This window comes from Tupaia chinensis, unplaced genomic scaffold (assembly GCF_000334495.1).
Source record: "Tupaia chinensis unplaced genomic scaffold, TupChi_1.0 Scaffold000228_1, whole genome shotgun sequence".
Taxonomy (NCBI): domain Eukaryota; kingdom Metazoa; phylum Chordata; class Mammalia; order Scandentia; family Tupaiidae; genus Tupaia; species Tupaia belangeri.
The window spans coordinates 3800914-3807465 of NW_006159703.1; positions in this window are offsets into that span (position 1 = coordinate 3800914).

Here is a 6552-nt window from a genome sequence, read left to right on the forward strand (position 1 = left end):
TTTTATTGACTCTCCGGATGACCGAATATATCCTTGACAATAGATTTTTATCAGATATGGTCGATTCTTACCATTTTCAGACTCCATATTTGTGAATTTGATTACTTAATTAACAAACAAACAAACACTTTTGTAACCCCCAAATCAGGACTCATAGCACATTTGCAGCCATTTAAAGACATGCAGAGCAGCAAACACAATGTAGTTGCCAGGGGTGCGTATTCCCAGAGGAGGCTGACAAAGCATTGCTCTACCTTACTGTTTCAGCTTTGATGCAGAGGTAACCAGAGGATGGGCACAGTAGGAGCCAATCAGTGTACTGCAAGAAACTCCACCCTGGCCCACTGGAAGTGTTTAAACTCAAACACCAGCAGCTGGTTAGTGGGGCAGCCTCAGCTAGTCTTTGATCTCTTCTGAACTTTGTTTACTTTCTTGTAATATAAAGGTAGCTGACTCTACTAGGATGAACTATCTCTAGAATGTAAGTTTTCAATCTATGATATATGTGTATCCCATAACTTCATGTATGTGTATGGTTTATGTGTAACATACATACATACACAAACACACACACACACACCCCTTTTCCTGAGGGCAATGTTTCAGCAGTCACTAATTCAGTGTTTGCAGTGACTGTTAGGACCTGAGTACCACAATGAACATGAATAAGGAGCGTCCACTGTGTATGATTTGTAAATATTTTCTCCTATTTGGTAGGTAGTCTTTTCACTTTCTTGATAGTGCCCTTTGATACACAAAACTTTTTAATTTTGATGAAGTCCAATTTGTTCATTCTTTGTTTTGTTTCTTGTGCCTCCAGATCTGACTTTTCAGGTAAAGTTAGAACTTATTTTTGTCTTAGTTCAATGACAGGTGAAACCACTCTGCTTTTATAGGTGTGCAGGTGTCCCATTCATTAATAAATGGCTGCAGAAGCACTTCAGAGAGGCTAGAGTTGAGAATCAGACCCACAGTGTAAGTCCCATAGCCTCGTAGTTAAGAGAGCCAGATCCTACATGGTCAACCACAGTTCAAATCCTGGCTCCAGTGACTTGAAAAACACACTGGGCATTTGAGTGCCACAAACCTGTGGAGAAATGGAGGAAACACTGGCATCACTAAGCCTTCTTGAGTAGCCCTCTCTCCCTCTCCCCCTATTTCTGTCTCTGGCAAGCGCACGTGCCCTAGGCAATTAAAAGAAAAATGTGTCTGATGTTAAAAATTATAATCTTAACTGCTGTAATTATGCAAAGAAGAGTAATTATGTTGAGCTAGAGAAAAATGAGAAGAGTGATTAATTTGCTTTCGAAAAGTGGATAACATTTAGATGAAGGGGAAAAAGAAAGTAGTTTGCTTTTGAGGGGACCGATGCTTTCAGATGTGCTTAAATATAGCAAATCAATGTAAACAAGCAATGACAAACTGTTACCACCACCTCAACTTCTTTGTTTGAAGAACTTCACCTGCTGCCTTATTAGACGTTCTAGTGAGAAGGGTTGGCTGTTGCCATCACTACTTATGGACACAAGAGGGCGCTAAAAGATACCTGTTCTGGTCTGAATGCCCAGGTGAAAAAAATCGGTTCCTTTTCCCTTGCTGTTTGCTTTGCTGTTTTCATTTGCAAAGATGAATTTAGATTTAAAAATTCATAAAAATCTTAATAAAGAAAAATTAAAATATGACCTAACATATAAACAGTTAGTGTCAATATTAGTTGAAGTTCAGTTCAAAAATTCTTGATGATTTGGTATCATTTTAGATGAACGCAGTAGAATTTCAGAAACAGAACATTTAAGATTACCTTCTCTCTCACTTCCCTCTCCCTCCTACCTCTCCCTTCTTCCTTCATCCCCCCCCACCCTGGCAACTTCATTAAAAGTATTCTTTTCAATTTGGAAAACAAAATGAGAGGTGAGTAGAACTGTTATTTATTTAATGGAGATGGGACACCAACCCAAGCCTAATCTCTGACCTTGTTTTCATCATGGCAGGCCTGGAGCACAGTCTTGGTAACCTCAGGGTGCTAATTAGAAGAGTCTGAAATATCACCCCTAAAGATCAGTTGTTTGGCAAACTATGCTTTTAGTTTCAGTCCTTCCCTTTCCTGGTTTGTGTTACTGGTGAGCTAAATGGTTTTTACCTTCTGAAGCAGTTGGGAAAAGAAATGAAAAGACAAATATCTCGTGACATGTGAAAATAATATGACATTCAAATTAGCACTTATATGTTGAGTGAAGCAAGCCAGGATATGAAAGAAAGATATTGTATACATCCACTTAATATATACCAACTATCCATACTTTATGGTAGAGATAGAAATATTGGCGGGCATAAAGCCAGTGAAAATCATTCATGATGATGAAGACAGTGTGGAATGGGGTGGGAAAAGGGAAGAGCATGGAGAAGGAGAGCAAGAGAACAGATAGAGAGGCATGACATTAGAGGGACACAGGAATGATTTATTACCTGTTGATGATGACGTGTATAGTATTATCAACTGGACGGATCTGAGAAGTATTTCATATTGAGTAAAGTCTTTTTACAAGCAAAATGATAAATAGTGATTAAATGTTTTTTAAAAACAATTGGAATAATAATAATAATCTGGAAAAAAATAATGAAAAGCTATTGGATGATGATGATGGGGATTTTAATGTCTTTGTATCGACTGATAGGCATTTTGTTTTCTTGGAAAAAGAAATGTAATACACTGAAAAAAATTAATAAAAATAAATAAATTTTTTTTAAAAAAGAACATTTATAAATGAAGGTTTCCTGGAACACAACAGGGTTCATTCATATAAATAATATCCAGGCCTCTAATCCTGCCACAATTGCAGAGCTGAGTAGTGGCCACAGACACTGTCTCAGCTTCTTTCATAGGCAAAATGATATAAGATACTAACTTAAACAAAGTATTGTTGGATTTGTAACATGAATAATATATCTAACTATGTAACATGTGTAAGTGTAACAATAGCACAGTAGCTACATAGGAGTAACATTTCTGTATCTCATTTTAATTATGTCAGTATAAATATAAAGTGCATTGCAATCAATTAAAATGTACTGGTATACCCTAGAATAATTACTTAGGAAAATTCAAAAACTTGGTACAAAAACAACATTAAAGTAATTTAAAAAGTTACACTAGAAAATATTTACTACTTGAGACATAATAGATAAACCTAGCCGATATAATGCTAAGTGAAATGTCAGACTTGAAAGACAAATACTGTATGGCCCCACTTAACAAAGGGTGAGTGTCTTCGCTCATTAATGGGTGCTAAAAGACCCGAAAGCATACAGGCAGAGAAAGTAAAGGTAGATACCAAGAGCTGAAGGGGGAAGGATTCGGAGAAATTATTTGACAAACATAATAGTGCAGGTAAACAAGTGGGATCAGTTATGGAATGGTGTACCACAGTAAATAATGTTGTTGACAATATATTGCATTGTCTGAAAAGTAATGACATATTTTTTTCTATGTTTTTATCTGCAAAAATGTATCATGATTTTTCCAATGACCTAATAATATATACTTTCAAAAAACCCAACATACCAAATTTCAACTGTGCATAACATAATGTCATGCGAAAGGCTGAAGATGGTAAATTTACTTGTATCCTGAATTTGATTATTATATACTAAATGCATTGAAAAATAGTACTGTATCCCACCCAAAAGTACAATGATATATAAATCGGAAATGACAATAAAAAAGGAAGACAAAGGGACAAACGCACATAAGCAGATTAAAAAATCTAGTCAAAAATAAGTTTTCAGTCTGGATTGGAAAAGAAAATCTAATTACGTGCTGTCTATTAGAAACACTGTATTCCTTTGTTTTTGTTTGCTTATTTAAATTTTTATTTTATGATTAACTGATTGATACTAATTGTGTATATTTATGGGATACAATATGATGTCATGAAACATGTGTATGTTGTAGAATGATTGAATCAGTCTAAATTACATATCCATCACTTCACATATAAGGAGACTTCAAAAAGTTCTTGGGAAAAAATGGAATTAAAGTATGAGTTTATGGTGATACAAAATTTTTGAAACCCATGTAGAATATTTTTATAAGAAGCGTTTTTTATGAACTTTTTGGAATATTTCCCCTTGTATGTACCACTTCTTTGTAGTAAGCACAATTGAAATCTATTATTTTAGCAAGTTTGAAATATACAGTGCATTATTATTAGCTAAATTTGCCATGCTGTGCAGTAGAACACTAGAATGTATTCTTCCTGTTTCCTTTGACTAATAGCTCATATTCCCCCTCCCCCCTAAGATATCTGACTAATAACTTATTTTCTCCTGCCTTCCCTGACCCCAATGCTCCTAGCACAGTAACCGCCATTTCATTTTCTACTTTTATAAGTTCAGCTTTATTAGATTCTACATATACATGATAATATAGGGTATTTTCTTTTCTGTGTCTGACTTATTTCTTATATAATCACTGTATATCATTACAGTTTGCAAAATGATTTTGCCAGCATTAATACAATGTGTATTAGTTCAGCTAAAGATATTATCATACATGTTATCATTAATACATACTTTTCATTTTTTTGTTTCTTAAATATTTTATTTCTTTCTTTTTCCCCTTGATTCCCTTTCTCTCACTCTCTCCCATTTCCCACCCTCCTCCCACACTGTCTCTAGTATCTGCAGTTGCTCTCCACGCTTTTATATCTTCCAGTCTTTCAGTTTCTGCCATAGAGTGCAGACAGTCAGTATTTATTAAGTGGGGACATACAATTTCTCTCTTTCATAGTCTGGCTTCCTTCTCTCAGTAGTAAATCTTCCATATTCATCACATTCTATTAAATGTCAGCATCTCGTTTTTTTTTTCTGGCTGAGTAGTATTCCACAGTGTATGTATGCTGTTCCTTTCCAATCCATCCATCTGTTGTTCATGGACATTTGGGTTGGCCCCTTGTCTCCGCAATTGCAAATACTGCCACAATAAATATGGGTGTGCAAGTGTTTTTCCTACTGAGTGCATTTCTATCTTTGGGGCAGATATCTAGGAGTGGAATTGCTGGATCGTATGGTAGCTCTATTTTTAGACCTTTGAGGAATTTCCATATTGTTCTTCATAGTGTCTGTACTCATCTACATTCCTACCAACCAGGAGAATTACCTTTTCACCACAGACTTGCCAGCACTTACCATTTTTTATTTTTCTAATCTTAGCCATTCTGACTGGGGTTTGGGTATATCTTATTCTGGTTTTGATTTGCATCTCTCTTATGACGAGAGAAGTTGAGTATTTTTTCATGTTTTTTGGGTGTTCGTTTGTCTGTCTTAGAGTGTTGTCTATGTAGTTCCTTTGCCCATTTTTTTAACTGGGCTGATCATTTTATTTTTTTTGAGGGGGGGGAGTAAACTACTTGAGTTCCCTGTGCATTCTGGTTATCATTGATCATTTTATTTTTTTTTGGTGGGGGGAGTAAGCTACTTGAGTTCCCTGTGCATTCTGGTTATCAGTCCCTTACTTGTGGCATAGTCCACAAATATATGTATTTACCCATTCCAAGGGATGCTGATTCACTCTAATTATTGTTTCTTTTGCTGAGCAGAAACTTTTAAAGTGTCGTAATCCCACTTGTCTATTTGTGGGATTATTGCCTGTGCTTTAGGAACCTTATTTAAGACCTCTTCCAATGTCTCCATGAGTTTCTCCTGTGCTATCCACCAGTAGTTTTATAGTCTGAGGTCTTAGGCTTAGATCTGTAATTCCTTTTGAGTTGATTTTCATTAATGGTGAGAGATAGGGGTCCAGTTTCATCTTTCTGCAGGTGGATACCCAGCTTTTCCAGCACTATTTACTAAAGGGATTTTCTTTTATCTACTGGATTGACCAGTGTCCTTTGTCAAAAATCAGTTGGCTGTATCTTTTGGGATTTATTTCTGGGCTCTCTATTCTGTTCCATTGCTCCATATGGCTGTTTTTGTGCCATTGGTCCATATGGCTGTTTTTGTGCCAATACGATGCTGTTTTGATTATCACAGCTTTGAATTATATTTAGGGGTCTGGAAGTAAGATGCCTCCTAATCCACTATTCTTCCACAGTATTGTTTTGGCCTTATGGGGTCTTTTATGATCCCAGAATAATTCTATGATTTTTAAAAAATCTGTGAAGAATATCTTTGATAATTTGTTTGGGAATGCATTAAATTTGTAGATTAACTTGGGTAGGATTGGCATTTTAATTACATTAATTTTTTAAATCCAGGAACATGGGATGTTTTTTCACTTTTTTGTGTCATTTTCAATTTTTTCAGTTTTCCTTTGACTTTTTTGATTAGGTTTATTCCTAGAGATCTTGTTTCGTTTCACTGTTGGTATATAAAATTGCTATAGATTTTTGTATGTTAATTTTGGGTCTTTCCACATTACTATATTAATTTATCATTTCTAAGAGGGTTTGTGTGCGTGCGTGTGTGTGTGTGTGTGTCTGTGTGTGGATTTTACTGCGTTTTTCTCTGTATATAATCATGTCATCTGCAAATAGAGTTATTTTCACTTCTTTC